This window comes from Rhinoderma darwinii, unplaced genomic scaffold (assembly GCF_050947455.1).
Source record: "Rhinoderma darwinii isolate aRhiDar2 unplaced genomic scaffold, aRhiDar2.hap1 Scaffold_931, whole genome shotgun sequence".
In the NCBI taxonomy this organism is placed as follows: domain Eukaryota; kingdom Metazoa; phylum Chordata; class Amphibia; order Anura; family Rhinodermatidae; genus Rhinoderma; species Rhinoderma darwinii.
Window position 1 is genome coordinate 79,202 of NW_027464505.1, and position 17,927 is coordinate 97,128.

The 17,927-nt window shown below is 43.3% G+C and overlaps 1 long non-coding RNA gene across 2 annotated transcripts in view; it reads right to left on the bottom strand.

The window, feature by feature from the left end:
• LOC142732896 (uncharacterized) overlaps positions 1 to 17,927 on the bottom strand; it is a 79,130-nt gene that overhangs the window by 30,425 nt on the left and 30,778 nt on the right. For both annotated transcript variants that reach the window (XR_012879731.1, XR_012879730.1), the window contains exon 5: positions 16,544 to 16,649. This is a non-coding gene — a long non-coding RNA (uncharacterized LOC142732896). The remainder of the gene's footprint in view (positions 1 to 16,543; positions 16,650 to 17,927) is intronic.

Genomic DNA, 17,927 nt, shown 5'->3' on the forward strand with positions numbered 1-17,927 from the left:
ATGAAAATCTGAAAAAGGGCTGCGGCGGGAAGGGGTTAACGAAAGGACCTCGAATATATATATTAGGGAATTGTTGATAATATGGTATTTAACCCCTTCCCGCCGCAGCCATTTTTCAGATTTGGTTTTTTCCTCCCCACCTTTCATAACCCATAACCTTTTTATTTTCCCATCAATATATCCGTACAATGGCTTGTATATTGCAGGACAAGTGCTTGATTTTCACACCACCATTTCACTGGCATTTGCGGGGTGGAATAGGAAAATAACAGCAATTCCTCAATCTTTTGGGGGGTTTCATTTTTACGGCATACACCGTGCGGTAAAAGCGGAATGTTTACTTTATTCTACCAGTCAATACGATTACGGCGACACCAAATTTATATAGTTTTATAGTATTTATATCGGTTTTTTTTGTTTTACTACTTTTACAAGGAAAAAACTGATTGTTACAAATATAATATGAAATCTGTCGCCATATTCGGAAATCCATAACTTTTTTTTCCGTCGATTGATCGATATGAGGGCTTATTTTGTAGTTTCTATTAGTACCACCTTGGGGTACATGAGACTTTTTGTTAAATTTTATGTGGGAGATGAAGTGACCAAAAAAAACAGCGATTCTGGCGCTTACATTTTTTCAACGTTCACCTTGCGGGTTACATACACGATGTTCCTAATTATTATGCACATTACAGGGGGCCGCCCCTATTTCTAACCTCTGAAATGCCGCGGTCGCTATGACCGTGGCGTTTAAGGCGTTAAACAAGCGACATCGCGCTCGAGATAGATACAGCCGACACGCTCGTTCAATGGAGCTCCATACTCCACCATGCAATGTGCACTGTATATACACGGCGGATGTCGGGAAGAGGTTAACCCTTAATGGAAATGTGTCGCGAATTAAACCTTTTTTTTTTAAAGTAAGTTACTTATTTCTATTATATTTTTTACGTTTTTTGCTGTATTTTTTTTTCTTCCACATGGTGGAAAGTATTAAAAATTAAATAATAATTTGACATGTTTTCCTATGTTGGCCACCAGAGGGAGCACTTCCCAGAATTACAGCAAGGTGAATAAGGCAAAGCAACCTGACTCACAGCTGCCGTAAATGTGGGAGGGAATCTCACCCCCTCTCATACAAGCCAGGAAAAGGTGTCTTCAAATTGCTAAGCAGTGTCCGGCTGCCATTTTGGGTGTGATTGTCCAAATGGCAGAAGCTATAGGACACACCAAAAGGCTAAGGGTACGTTCACACGCTTACGAAACAGAGGGAAAACAGCTCCTGATTTTCAGCCATTTTTTAATCAAACTCACGTTTTTGGCGCTGTTTTTTACAATAGTTTTTGGAGCGGTTTTTCTATAAAGTCAATGAAAAACCGCTTAACCCCTTCAGGACCCAGCCTGTTTTGGCCTTCAGGACCCAGCCAATTTTTTAAAATCTGACATGTGTTACTTTATGTGGTAATAACATTGGAATGCATTTACCTATCCAAGCGATTCTGAGATTGTTTTCTCGTGACATGTTGTACTTTATGTTAGTGAAAAAATGTTGTCGATAATTTTGGTATTTATTTCTGAAAAACACCACAATTTAGAAAAAATTTCCAAAAATTAGCATTTTTCTAAATTTAAACGTATCTGCTTGTAAAACAGATAGTAATACCACACAAAATAGTTACTAATTACCATCCCCCCATATGTCTACTTTAGATTGGCATCATTTTTTGAACGTCCTTTTATTTTTCTAGGCCGTTACAAGGCTTAGAACTTTAGCAGCAATTTCTCATATTTTAACCCCTTCCCCCTGCTTGCATTCTGGGCCCTAATGTCCAAGCCATTTTTTACATTTTTCCATTGTCACATTCGAAGAGCTGTAACTTTTTTATTTTTGCGTCGGCATAGCTGTATAAGGTCTTGTTTTTTGCGGGACGACTTGCAGTTTTTATTGGTACCATTTGAGAGTAGATGCGACTTTTGATCACTTTTTAGTCAGGATTAACAGAAAACAGCAATTTTTCCATTGTTTTTTATTTTATTTTTTACGGCGTTCACAGTGCGGGTTAAATAATGTAACAGCTTTATAGTCGGGGTCGTTACGGACGCGGCGATACCAAATATGTCTAACTTTTTTGCTTTATTGTATTTTTTTTTAATAGTAAAGCATTTTGTAAGGGGAAAAAGTGGGTTTTTCATTTTTTTTTTCACTTTTTTTTAAAATTAACTTTATTAAACTTTTTTTACTTTTATACTAGTCCCACTAGGGGACTTCACTATCCTCCGATCGCTATTGTAATACACTGCAATACTTTTGTAAGCAGTGTATTACTGCCTGTCCGTTTAAAACGGACAGGCATCTGCTAGGTCATGCCTGCGGCATTATCTAGCAGGCATTCGCTCCAGGCAGACCTGGGGGCCTTTATTAGACCCCCGGCTGCCATAGAAGACACTGACACTCGGCGATTTTATCGCCGGGTGTCGGTGGGAGAGAGAGGGAGCTCCCTCCCTCTCTCCAAAACCATTCAGATGCGGTGCACGCTATTGTGCACCGCATCTGAAGGGTTAAACGGGTGAGATGGATACGAATATCGATCTCACCCGGCAAAGCCTCTGGCAGCTGAGAGCAGGGAGATTTGACGGCTCCCTGCTCCGTTTACTTTATTCTACATAGAATGGCGGCGCTGTAGAATAAAGCCCATTAATGACCGCCGTGAAAAGGCTTATCGGCGGTCATTAAGGGGTTAAAGAAAATTTCAAAAGGCTATTTTTTCAGGAACCAGTTCAGTTCTGAGGTGGCTTTGAGGGCCTTATATATTAGAAAATCCCCAGAAGTCACCCCATTTTGAAAACTGCACCCCTCAAGGTATTCGAATCAGCATCAACAAAGTGTTTTAACCCTTTAGGCGTTTCACAGGAATTAAAGCAAAGTAGAGGTGAAATTTACAAATTTAATTTTTTTTGCCGAAATTCATTTCTAATAAAAAAAAAATTGTAACACAGAAGGTTTTACCAGAGAAACGCAACTCAATATTTATTGCCCAGATTCTGCAGTTTTTGGAAATATCCCACATGTGGCCCTAGTGTGATAAAGGACTGAAGCACAGGCCTCAGAAGCAAAGGAGCACCTAGTGGATTTTGGGCCTCCTTTTTTTTTTAGAATATATTTTAGGCACCTTGTCAGGTTTGAAGAGGTCTTGTGGTGCCAAAACAGTGGAAACACCCCAAAAGTTACCCCATTTGGGAAACTACACCCCTCAAGGAATTTATCTAGGTGTATAGTTAGCATTTTGACCGCACAGGTTTTTCCGCTAAATTTATCAGAATTAGTCTGTAAAAATGAAAATCGACTTTTTTCTGAAAAAACATAGAAATTTTTAATATTTACAAGAGATAATAAAGAAAATGCACCCCAACATTTGTAAAGCATTGTCTCCCGATTACGGCAATATCCCATATGTGGTAATAAAGTGCTGGTTGGACCCACAGCAGGGCTCAGAAGAAAAGGAGCGCCATTTGGATTTTGGAGCATGGATTTTGCTGAATTGGTTTTCGGTTCCATGTCGCGTTTGCAACACCCTGGAGGGACCAAAAAAGGGGAAACCCTCCAAAAGTGACCCCATTTTGGAAACTACACCTCTCAAGGAATTTATCTAGGGGTATAGTTAGCATTTTGACCACACAGGTTTTTTGCAGAATTTAGTGGAATTAGGCAGTGAAAATGAAAATCAACTTTTTTTCTGAAAAAGCATAGAAATTTTTAATTTTTACAAGGAATAAAGTACCACAACATATGTAAAGCATTTTCTCCTGATTACGGCAATACCCCATATGTGGTAATAAACTGCTGATTGGACCCATGGCAGCGCTCAGAAGGGAAGTAGCGCCATTTGGATTTTGGAGCACGGATTTTGCTGCATTGTTTTTCGGTGCCATGCCGCCTTTGCAACACCCTGGAGGGACCAAAACAGTGGAAGCCCCTCAAGTTACCCCATTTTGGAAACTACACCCCTCAAGGAATTTTTATAGGGGTATAGTGAGCATTTAGACTCCACGGGTCTTTTGCAGAATTTATTAGAATTAGGCGGAGAGAATTAATATCACAATTTTTTTCCACTAAAAGGTTGCATTTTCTCATTTTCAAAAGGGATAAAGGAGAAATAAACAACCAATTTTTATAAAGCAATTTCTCCCGGATACGGAAATACCCCACATGGAGTCATACATTTTTTTCATTAGAAATGAATTAACCCTTTAAGGACTGATCCATTTTTTGCTTTCTTATTTTAGTTTTTCACTACCCGCCTTCCAAGAGCCATAACTTTTTTCTTTTTCCGTCAGTAGAGAGATGTGAGGGCTTATTTCTTGCGGGAGGAGCTGTAGTTTCTACTGACACCATTTAAAGTGCCATAAAAAGTACTGGGAAACTGAAAAAAAAATAGTTAAATATAGGAATATAGGAAAAAAATCTGATTCCATTTTTCAGGGTTTTCGTTTTTACAGCTTTCGCCGTGCAGTAAAAATGAAAACGACAGCGATTTTGGCGGTTTAAATTATTTAAGTTTTTTACGGTGTTCACCGTGCGAGTTAAATGATGGTATATTGTAATAGTTCGGCCTTTTACGGACGTAGCGATATCAATTCGGTTTATTTTTTTACATTACTTTTGAAGAAAAATGGGTAAATCAGGGTAAATGCAATATGTGAGGAGTACATCTGGATATATGTAAGCTGTGAGGAGTACATCAGGGTATATGTAATATGTGAGGAGTACATCAGGGTATATGTAATCTGTGAGGAGTACATCAGGGTATATGTAATCTGTGAGAAGTACATCAGGGTATATGTAATCTGTGAGGAGTACATCAGGGTATATGTAATATGTGAGGAGTACATCAGGGTATATGTAATCTGTGAGGAGTACATCAGGGTATATGTAATATGTGAGGAGTACATCAGGGTATATGTAATCTGTGAGGAGTACATCAGGGTATATGTAATATGTGAGGAGTACATCAGGATATATGTAATCTGTGAGAAGTACATCAGGGTATATGTAATATGTGAGGAGTACATCAGGATATATGTAATATGTGAGGAGTACATCAGGGTATATGTAATCTGTGAGGAGTACATCAGGGTATATGTAATATGTGAGGAGTACATCAGGGTATATGTAATATGTGAGGAGTACATCAGGGTATATGTAATATGTGAGGAGTACATCAGGGTATATGTAATCTGTGAGGAGTACATCAGGGTATATGTAATCCGTGAGGAGTATATCAGGGTATATGTAAGATGTGAGGAGTACATCAGGGTATATGTAATATGTGAGGAGTACATCAGGGTATATGTAATATGTGAGGAGTACATCAGGGTATATGTAAGATGTGAGGAGTACATCAGGATATATGTAATCTGTGAGGAGTACATCAGGGTATATGTAATATGTGAGGAGTACATCAGGGTATATGTAAAATGTGAGGAGTACATCAGTGTATATGTAATCTGTGAGGAGTACATCAGGGTATATGTAGTCTGTGAGGAGTACATCAGGGTATATGTAATATGTGAGGAGTACATCAGGGTATATGTAATCTGTGAGGAGTACATCAGGGTATATGTAATCTGTGAGGAGTACATCAGGGTATATGTAAGATGTGAGGAGTACATCAGGATATATGTAATCTGTGAGGAGTACATCAGGGTATATGTAATCTGTGAGGAGTACATCAGGGTATATGTAATATGTGAGGAGTACATCAGGGTATATGTAATATGTGAGGAGTACATCAGGGTATATGTAATATGTGAGGAGTACATCAGGATATATGTAATCTGTGAGGAGTACATCAGGGTATATGTAAGATGTGAGGAGTACATCAGTGTATATGTAATCTGTGAGGAGTACATCAGGGTATATGTAAGATGTGAGGAGTACATCAGTGTATATGTAATCTGTGAGGAGTACATCAGTGTATATGTAATCTGTGAGGAGTACATCAGGGTATATGTAAGATGTGAGGAGTACATCAGGGTAAATGTAATCTGTGAGGAGTACATCAGGGTATATGTAATATGTGAGGAGTACATCAGGATATATGTAATCTGTGAGGAGTACATCAGGGTATATGTAAGCTGTGAGGAGTACATCAGGGTATATGTAATATGTGACGAGTACATCAGGGTATATGTAATCTGTGAGGAGTACATCAGGGTATATGTAATCTGTGAGGAGTACATCAGGATATATGTAATCTGTGAGGAGTACATCAGGGTATATGTAAGATGTGAGGAGTACATCAGTGTATATGTAATCTGTGAGGAGTACATCAGTGTATATGTAATCTGTGAGGAGTACATCAGGGTATATGTAAGATGTGAGGAGTACATCAGGGTAAATGTAATCTGTGAGGAGTACATCAGGGTATATGTAATATGTGAGGAGTACATCAGGATATATGTAATCTGTGAGGAGTACATCAGGGTATATGTAAGCTGTGAGGAGTACATCAGGGTATATGTAATATGTGAGGAGTACATCAGGGTATATGTAATCTGTGAGGAGTACATCAGGGTATATGTAATCTGTGAGGAGTACATCAGGGTATATGTAATCTGTGAGGAGTACATCGGTATATGTAATCTGTGAGGAGTACATCAGGGTATATGTAATCTGTGAGGAGTACATCAGGGTATATGTAATCTGTGAGGAGTACATCAGGGTATATGTAATCTGTGAGGAGTACATCAGGGTATATGTAATCTGTGAGGAGTACATCAGGGTATATGTAATCTGTGAGGAGTACATCAGGGTATATGTAAGATGTGAGGAGTACATTAGGGTATATGTAATATGTGAGGAGTACATCAGGGTATATGTAATCGGTGAGGAGTACATCAGGGTATATGTAATCTGTGAGGAGTACATCAGGGTATATGTAATCTGTGAGGAGTACATCAGGGTATATGTAATATGTGAGGAGTACATCAGGGTATATGTAATATGTGCGGAGTACATCAGGGTATATGTAATATGTGAGGAGTACATTAGGGTATATGTAATATGTGAGGAGTACATCAGGGTATATGTAATATGTGCGGTGTACATCAGGGTATATGTAAGCTGTGAGGAGTACATCAGGGTATATGTAAAATGTGAGGAGTACATCAGGGTATATGTAATCTGTGAGGAGTACATCAGGGTATATGTAATCTGTGAGGAGCACATCAGGGTATATGTAATCTGTGAGGAGTACATCAGTGTATATGTAATCTGTGAGGAGTACATAAGTGTATATGTAATCTGTGAGGAGTACATCAGGGTATATGTAAGATGTGAGGAGTACATCAGGGGATATGTAATCTGTGAGGAGTACATCAGGGTATATGTAATCTGTGAGGAGTACATCAGGGTATATGTAATCTGTGAGGAGTACATCAGGGTATATGTAATCTGTGAGGAGTACATCAGGGTATATGTAATCTGTGAGGAGTACATCAGGGTATATGTAATCTGTGAGGAGTACATCAGGGTATATGTAATCTGTGAGGAGTACATCAGGGTATATGTAATCTGTGAGGAGTACATCAGGGTATATGTAATCTGTGAGGAGTACATCAGGGTATATGTAAGATGTGAGGAGTACTGTAATGGCAGGAAGGAGGTGAAGGGAAGGTGAGCCCTAATCTACCCACCGCCCTGTCCCTGCCTACTTGCAACGACCCGCCCTAGGCGACGGGGTACAACTGGGCGGCGGTCCCTACGCTGTCTAAGTGCACGGGAGAACAAACAGGGAACACGCAAGGGAAGGGGCAGTAGCCCACGGAACGCCGCGAGGAAACGGAGCGGTGAAGAGTTGTCAGGACCAGGATGAAGTGGAGTATACCCAAGTGAGCACGGAGGAGGAAGCAAGCCGGAGGCAAAGCAAAGCGGGTTAAGCAGAACAGCAGCAAGGCAGAAGCACGGCAGAAGCAGGCTGGAGCAAGCAGCAGTGGGGCCAGGAATCCAAAAGAATTACAAGCACTGAGGAGGAGAACACAGCAGGTAATAAAGGACAGGGGGCGGAGCTAACTCCGACTGACCAGGCCGCGATAGGCTCTCCCACTTCTGAGCCTGCCACCCTGGTTGGTCGGAGATGGTGTCAGTCGAACAGGTCTGGCCTCAGGTGTGGATTAATTAATCCCAGGAGTATACCTAGACGTAGTACCTGGCAGATCCCTAACAGTACTCCCCCTTTTATGAGGGGCCACCGGACCCTTACTAAGAGGACCCGGTTTAGTAGGGAAGAGAAGGTGGAACCTCCTGATCAATACCCCAGCGTGAACATCACGGGCAGGTACCCAAGTCCTCTCCTCCGGCCCGTACCCTCTCCAATGGACCAGGTACTGGAGGGAGCCCTGGACCATCCTACTGTCCATAATCTTTGCCACCTCGAATTCCACCCCCTCAGGGGTGAGAACGGGAACAGGAGGTTTCCTCGAGGGGAACCAGGACGGGGAGCAGCGTTTAAGGAGGGAGGCATGGAAGACGTCATGTATGCGAAAGGATGGGGGCAGCTCCAGACGGAAGGATACAGGGTTGAGGACTTCAATGATCTTATAAGGCCCAATAAATCGGGGAGCAAACTTCCTGGACGGGACCTTAAGGCGCAAGTTCCTGGACGACAACCAGACCAAATCCCCGACGACAAACCGGGGGTTAGCAGAACGTCTACTATCCGCCTGAATCTTTTGTGCGCTCTGGGACACCTCTAGGTTCTTCTGAACCTGGGCCCAGACAGTGCACAGTTCCCGATGAACATCCTCTACCTCAGGATTATTGGAGCAACCAGGGGAAACGGAGGAGAACCTTGGGTTAAACCCGAAATTACAGAAAAACGGGGAGACCCCTGACGAGTTACTGACCCGGTTATTCAGGGAAAATTCAGCAAGGGGAAGGAATGAGACCCAATCGAATTGACAGTCAGAGATGAAACACCTTAAATATTGTTCCAGGGACTGGTTAGTCCTCTCCGTTTGGCCATTAGTTTCGGGATGGAAGGAGGAGGAGAAGGACAGATCAATCTCCAACTTTTTACAAAAGGCTCTCCAAAATAAGGAAACAAATTGTACCCCTCTGTCAGAAATTATATTGACTGGGGCCCCATGGAGACGCAGGATGTGTTTCACAAACAAAGAAGCTAACGTCTTGGCGTTAGGTAGCTTCTTAAGGGGCACAAAGTGGCACATCTTGCTGAAGCGGTCTACTACCACCCACACCACCGACTTGCCCTGAGATGAAGGCAAATCGGTGATAAAATCCATGGAGATATGGGTCCAAGGTCTCTGGGGAATGGGCAAGGAACGTAGTAGGCCCGCAGGTCGGGACCTAGGGGTTTTGGACCTAGCGCAAACCTCACAAGCGGCGACGTAAGCCCTAACGTCTTTAGGCAACCCAGGCCACCAATAGTTTCTGGTAATGAGGTGTTTGGTGCCCAAGATGCCAGGATGACCAGATAGAGCGGAGTCATGGTTTTCCCTGAGTACCCTTAGCCGGTATTGCAGGGGAACAAACAGTTTGTCCCCAGGGACGTTCCCGGGAGCTGCACCCTGATCAGCCGCGATATCAGAAGCTAAATCAGAATCCGTGGCAGAAACGATTATACCAGGGGGTAAAATACAAGCAGGATCCTTCTCGGAAGGAGGATTGGCAATGAAACTACGTGACAGGGCATCAGCCTTAATATTCTTGGACCCAGCCCTATAGGTAACCAAGAAATTAAATCTGGTAAAGAATAGTGCCCACCGAGCTTGTCTAGGATTAAGCCTCCGGGCCGATTCTAGAAAAACCAGATTCTTGTGATCCGTAAGGACCGTTACCTGGTGTCTGGCCCCCTCCAGGAAGTGCCGCCACTCTTTAAAAGCCCATTTAATGGCTAGAAGTTCGCGGTTGCCAATATCATAGTTACTCTCCGTGGGCGAAAACTTCCTAGAGAAGTAAGCACAGGGGCGGAGATGGGTGAGGGAGCTGGTACCCTGGGACAAGACGCCCCCACTCCCACCTCGGATGCGTCAACCTCCACAATAAATGGCTCCTCTTGGTTGGGCTGAATCAGCACGGGGGCCAAGATAAAGCACTTCTTGAGGGTCTCAAAGGCCTGGACGGCCTCAGGGGACCAATGGAGGACATCAGCACCCTTGCGAGTAAGGTCTGTAAGAGGCTTAGCGACGACCGAGAAGTTGGCAATAAATCTCCTGTAATAGTTGGCGAACCCTAAAAAACACTGCAACGCCTTAAGGGAGGCAGGTTGGACCCATTCCGCCACAGCCTGAACCTTGGCAGGGTCCATGCAGAATTCATGAGGAGGATTTGCCCTAAAAATGGTATCTGCTGTACCCCAAAGACACATTTTTCAGTCTAAGCAAACAGATTATTCTCCCGAAGGACCTGGAGCACCTTCCTGACATGCTCCACGTGGGAGGACCAGTCCTTGGAAAACACCAGTATGTCATCAAGGTACACAACAAGAAAATTACCCAGGTAATCTCTCAGGATTTCATTAATAAAATTCTGGAAGACCGCAGGGGCATTACACAACCCAAAGGGCATGACCAGGTATTCGAAATGACCCTCGGGTGTGTTGAACGCAGTTTTCCACTCATCCCCCTGTTTGATGCGGATAAGGTTATATGCCCCCCGTAGATCGAACTTAGAAAACCATTGGGCTCCCTGAACCTGATTAAAAAGATCCGGAATCAAAGGAAGTGGGTACTGGTTCCTTACGGTGACCTTATTCAGGTTACGATAATCAATGCACGGCCTAAGACCACCATCCTTCTTCCCCACAAAGAAGAAGCCAGCACCTACAGGAGAAGTCGAGGGGCGAATGAAACCCTTGGCCAGGCATTCTTGGATATACACCCTCATAGCTTCACGTTCAGGACATGAAAGATTAAATATCCTACCCTTAGGAAGCTTGGCACCAGGCACCAAATCGATGGCGCAATCGTAATCTCTATGGGGGGGCAACACCTCGGAGGCCTCCTTAGAAAACACATCGGCGAAGTCCTGAACAAACTCAGGAAGCATGTTTACCTCCTCCCGGGGAGAAATAGAGTTAACAGAAAGACATGACATAAGACATTCACTACCCCATTTGGTGAGATCCCCAGTATTCCAATCAAACGTGGGATTATGCAACTGCAACCAGGGAAGACCTAATACCAGATCAGACGATAATCCCTGCATCACCAGTACAGAGCACTGCTCCAAATGCATGGAGCCAACCAGGAGTTCAAAAACAGGAGTATGCTGAGTAAAATAACCATTAGCAAGGGGAGTTGAGTCGATACCTACTACAGGGATAGGATAAGGTAAATCAATAAAAGGCATTTTTAGAGACATAGCAAATTCCACAGACATGATATTAGCAGATGAGCCAGAATCCACGAAGGCACTGCCAGTGGCAGACCGGCCAGCAAACGAGACCTGAAAGGGAAGCAAAATTTTATTGCGTTTCACATTAACGGGAAATACCTGTGCGCCCAAGTGACCTCCCCGATGATCACTTAGGCGCAGAAGTTTTCCGGCTTTTTATTCTTGCGCCTGGGACAGGTGTTCAGAAGATGCTTGTCGTCCCCACAGTAGAAGCAGAGACCATTCATTCTGCAAAACTCCCTACGTTGTCGAGGGGACATGGAGGCCCCGAGTTGCATAGGTACCTCCGAGTCCTCCGTGGAGAGGCGAGGAGACGGGACCTCGGGGGGAATCGCAGAAAAGTCAGAGGGGAGCACATTGAAGCGTTCAAGCTGACGTTCCCTGAGACGTCGGTCAAGTCGTACTGCTAGGGCCATAACCTGGTCAAGGGAGTCAGAAGAGGGGTAACTAACCAGCAGATCCTTCAGGGCGTCAGATAATCCTAACCTAAACTGGCACCTTAGGGCCGGATCGTTCCACCGAGAAGCTACGCACCACTTTCTAAAATCAGAACAGTACTCCTCAACCGGTCTCCTACCCTGACGTAAGGTCACCAGCTGACTCTCGGCTAAAGCAGTCCTGTCAGTCTCATCGTAAATGAGTCCGAGGGCAGAGAAAAAGCGATCAACAGAGGAAAGTTCAGGGGCGTCAGGAGCCAAGGAGAAGGCCCACTCTTGGGGCCCTTCCTGGAGTCGGGATATGATGATACCCACCCGCTGGTTCTCGGAACCTGAGGAGTGGGGTTTAAGGCGGAAATACAGTCTGCAACTCTCCCGGAAGGAGAGAAACGTCTTACGGTCTCCTGAGAACCGGTCAGGTAACTTGACGTCGGGTTCTAGAGGTGAGGTGAGGGGAACTACTATGGCAGCGTCACCCTGGTTGACCCTCTGGGCCAGGGCCTGGACCTGTAGGGAGAGGCCCTGCATCTGCTGGGTCAGGGTCTCAAGGGGGTCCATGATAGCGTCAGCGTAGGGGAAATGGTAGACTAGGTAAGTGGCTTGTAATTATGTAATGGCAGGAAGGAGGTGAAGGAAAGGTGAGCCCTAATCTACCCACCGCCCTGTCCCTGCCTACTTGCAACGACCCGCCCTAGGCGACGGGGTACAACTGGGCGGCGGTCCCTACGCTGTCTAAGTGCACGGGAGAACAAACAGGGAACACGCAAGGGAAGGGGCAGTAGCCCACGGAACTCCGCGAGGAAACGGAGCGGTGAAGAGTTGTCAGGACCAGGATGAAGTGGAGTATACCCAAGTGAGCACGGAGGAGGAAGCAAGCCGGAGGCAAAGCAAGCGGGTTAAGCAGAACAGCAGCAAGGCAGAAGCACGGCAGAAGCAGGCTGGAGCAAGCAGCAGTGGGGCCAGGAATCCAAAAGAATTACAAGCACTGAGGAGGAGAACACAGCAGGTAATAAAGGACAGGGGGCGGAGCTAACTCCGACTGACCAGGCCGCGATAGGCTCTCCCACTTCTGAGCCTGCCACCCTGGTTGGTGGGAGATGGTGTCAGTCGAACAGGTCTGGCCTCAGGTGTGGATTGATTAATCCCAGGAGTATACCTAGACGTAGTACCTGGCAGATCCCTAACAAGTACATTCGGGTATATGTAATATGTGAGGAGTACATCAGGGTATATGTAATCGGTGAGGAGTACATCAGGGTATATGTAATCTGTGAGGAGTACATCAGGGTATATGTAATCTGTGAGGAGTACATCAGGGTATATGTAAGATGTGAGGAGTACATCAGTGTATATGTAATCTGTGAGGAGTACATCAGGGTATATGTAGTCTGTGAGGGGTACATCAGGGTATATATAAGATGTGAGGAGTACATCAGGGTATATGTAAGATGTGAGGAGTACATCAGGGTATATGTAATCTGTGAGGGGTACATCAGGGTATATATAAGATGTGAAGAGTACATCAGGGTATATGTAAGATGTGAGGAGTACATCAGGGTATATGTAATATGTGCGGAGTACATCAGGGTATATGTAATATGTAAAGAGTACATTAGGGTATATGTAATATGTGAGGAGTACATCAGGGTATATGTAATATGTGCGGTGTACATCAGGGTATATGTAAGCTGTGAGGAGTACATCAGGGTATATGTAAGATGTGAGGAGTACATCAGTGTATATGTAATCTGAGGAGTACATCAGGGTATATGTAATATGTGAGGAGTACATCAGGGTATATGTAATATGTGAGGAGTACATCAGGATATAGGTAATATGTGAGAAGTATATCAGGGTATATGTAATATGTGAGGAGTACATCAGGGTATATGTAATATGTGAGGAGAACATCAGGGTATATGTAAGCTGTGAGGATTACATCAGGGTATATGTAAGCTGTGAGGAGTACATCAGGGTATATGTAAACTGTGAGGAGTACATCAGGGTATATGTAATCTGTGAGGAGTACATCAGGGTATATGTAATATGTGAGGAGTACATCAGGGTATATGTAAGATGTGAGGAGTACATCAGGGTATATGTAATATGTGAGGAGTACATCAGGGTATATGTAATCTGTGAGGAGTACATCAGGGTAAATGTAATATGTGAGGAGTATATCAGGGTATATGTAATATGTGAGGAGTACATCAGGGTATATGTAAGATGTGAGGAGTACATCAGGGTATATGTAATATGTGAGGAGTACATCAGTGTATATGTAAGATGTGAGGAGTACATCAGGGTATATGTAATATGTGAGGAGTACATCAGGGTATATGTAATCTGTGCAGAGAACATCAGGGCATAATAAGAGGGTATAATAATGCGGTAAATAAATAATAATTCATAGATGAGAAAACTTCACAGTAGGGGAGACTTAGATGTGGGCTTGAATAGCACCCTGGAAAACGAAACTCTAGCAGCTCTAGAGGAGTTATTACAAGAACAAATTTCCCCTCAACAAGGTGGGTTTCCAACCTCGATAGTCCCTAGGTCAACAAGGTTTCCCCCCATGTCCCTGTGTCCACAAGTGGAGATTTTCACTAAACTTGTGATGGAGGACTTCCAACAAATTTCAATTATTAAACAGTATGACAATTTGACAGCAAATCAAAGGTCAGCTTTGAAACAACTACAATCTTATAAAGATGTGGTATATAAACCAGCGGACAAGGGGGGGAACATTGTGATCTGGCCAACTAACCTCTATGAGAGGGAGGCTTTCCGTCAGCTGAGGGATAAACGGACATATGAGAAACTCATATAATCCGATGAGTACCTACTCCTCTGAATTGGGTAAAATATTGAATAGAGCCTTGGAGAAAGGGATAATCCCAAAAAAGGTGTTTGATGGCCTTATGGTCCAATACCCTAGAATTCCTACTTTCTATCTGCTACCCAAGGTTCACAAAAACGCATTTGAACCCCCGGGGAGACCTATAGTTTCGGGGATAGAGGGCCTATGTGACCCGATATGCAGGTTTATTGATTTTTACCAAAAACCCTTGGTTGAAACGTTGCCCTCTCACATAAAGGACACAACTGACATGCTTACAAGAATTGATGGGATAATATTGGAGTCGGATATGCTGTTGGTAACGGCTGATGTCGAGTCACTATACACAAGCATTCGACACCAAGACGGGGTGAAGGCGGTCCGCTTCTTCTTGGAGATGAGCAACTGGGACAGCCAGATGAGAGATTTGATTATTGAACTTTTAGAATTTATTCTTACCCACAATCTCTTCGTGTTCAAGTATACCTTCTATGTACAAAAGCAGGGCACTGCGATGGGTGCGGCGTGTGCTCCGGCATATGCGAACCTGTTTCTCGGTTTCTGGGAGAGACAGGTTCTGCAGGGTGACGGCGCCCACACCGCTGACCATGTGCAGTGCTGGTTGCGCTACATAGATGATGTACTTATCATTTGGCAAGGTACGGAACAACAGCTGATTGAGTTCATGGAGGTACTGAATGTGAATACATTCAATATCAAATGGACATATACCTGTGATAGATATAGAGTGGATTTTTTTGGATGTGACAATTGAGGCTGATACAGAGGGAGTATTACAGACTGATGTCTATAGAAAGGAGACGTCGGTCAATTCCCTTCTGCACGCTACCTCAGCACATCCACATTCCACTACTAGGGCTGTCCCAGTTGGTCAATTTCTGAGAATGAAGCGGATCTGCTCTTCTGAGGATAAATTTGAAGAGCAATCACAGGACCTCAAAGAGAGATTTCTAGCCAGGGGATATAGCCACAGATGCATCAAGCAGGGATACAGTCGTGCCAAAAATACGGAACGAAAGAACCTGTTACATTCGACAGGTATAAAAAAGAAAGATCAGAAGGATAATAAAATTAGATTCATCTCCACTTTTAACAACCAGTGGCAAATGCGATCAGTTCTGGAGAAACATTGGCCGATTTTACATACAGAACCTGCATTCTCAAAGGCTTTACCAACTAATCCTCAGATGACGGCTAGAAGGAATAAAAATCTGAGAGACTTATTGGTGAAGAGCCATTATGTACCATTACAATCTAATCCTTTCTCTACACGAGGCCCTATTCAGGGGTGTTACCCCTGTGGTGACTGTGTGGCATGTGCCAACATAGTGCGGACAACCTCTTTTAATTCCGTTAAAAACAAACGTCATTTTAAAATCCTGCATTATATATCATGCAGCACAACCCATGTTATTTACTACGCAACATGTGGATGCCCAAAGGTCTACGTTGGCTTAACATCTAGACAACTCAGGGTCCGGATTCGTGAACATGTGAGGGATATCCTGGCTGCGAAGGATGTCAGCGATTTAACACTTTTGAAGACTATCCCGAAACATTTTAAATTACACCATGGATGTGACCCTAAAACCTTTTTGGCGTGGGGCATAGACATGGTACATTGTGGTGTTAGAGGGGGAAATGCGAATAAGATCTTGGCACAAAAGGAGTGCAGATGGATCACTACCCTTGGAACTATGACCCCCCTAGGTCTTAATGAGAAATTGAGCTTCTCTGTTTTTCTATAAAATATAAATAATGGTAGCCTCGTCCATTGCAAATAAAATATTTTAGGCGATTTTAATTTATACTATATACATGTCCTACCTTGATTTGCTATTAACTGCATATTCTTGTGTCCAGGTTTAGATTCTGTTGAACTTTTTCCAATGTGAGGTGTTCTTCCGGACGGCTGTGACGTTATTGGAAACATCTGGAAAATAAATATTCGATTTATCACAGATTGATATAGTGATGAGAGAACGAACATTCAGTCCTTATACTAAAATATGTCTGAAACAAATATCTTGTATGTTACTTCATGATGCTACTCTTTTGAATATTATTGTAACAATTTCCCCTCCCCCCCCCCTTTTTTTGTTCTTAATTATTGATTTAATATGTGCTTTTTCTGTACACTATAGAGATATACTCTGTATTTTATAATAAACAGTATAATTTCACTTTTTCACCCCCCCCTTTTTCTTTTCACTTAGTCACGATTCACGATTTACGTTTATTCCACATATTTGCTGTATTTAATATTTATATATATATTTATTTCACTGACTTATTGTCACTTTATATCTTAACTCATTTTTTCGTTATAATTTTTATAACGATTTATGATGTGATTATTATGAGTAATATTTTCACTTTTTTTCACTGTTCTGCATATATTCTTATTATTTTTTGAATATACCTAGTTTTGTCCATTTTCATATCACTTTTTCACATTTTTACATTGTACACTTTATGTTTGCGTTATGTTTCGCTGATATATATAATTTGCCCTGGGGCATCTCCTTTTTTTACATGTATCATAAGGGGTATATACCGTGTGAGTTTTTCCAGAGGAGTAGCATCGATCACTAATAGAGATAGAGACATACGTAGTTGTAAGATACTTACCTCACTTTGGGGCTGCGCATGCTGCAGGGATGTCGGGTCTGTCCCTCGGTCTCCTCTCTTCAATACGCCGTCTGTGCGCTTGCGCCATCTCCATGGAGACGCGTCTTTGGAGACGCGCGGGCGCAACAGCGGTGTGACGACAGGCGATCGAGGTATTGTGACCTTTGACACAATCTCGCGCATGCGCCGTGGACCAATGAGGAGTGAATCTACACGGAACGTTCAATCTAGTATGATGAGGGACAATATATAAGGAGGACAGGATATAGTTTAGATTATACCCCCTGAGGAAGCTAGAACAGCGAAACGCGCGTTGGGGTGTTATTCTTTGTTACGTGGACCACGTGGATCGCAGGCTCACCATTACATTTATGGGTAAGATCTGATTTATTGGCTCCTTCTGGTTTTTTCCAGATTGGCAATCTTTTCACCACTGGGTACATTCACGGTATATTCCCTTTGGATATATGGCACCGGGGATTTCCTCGGAGTACTTTATTTAGACGGCCAAGTGATACGCTCATTATATGTGGAGACATGACTGTGTGATTTTGTAGCATGATGGGCAGCAGATTATATT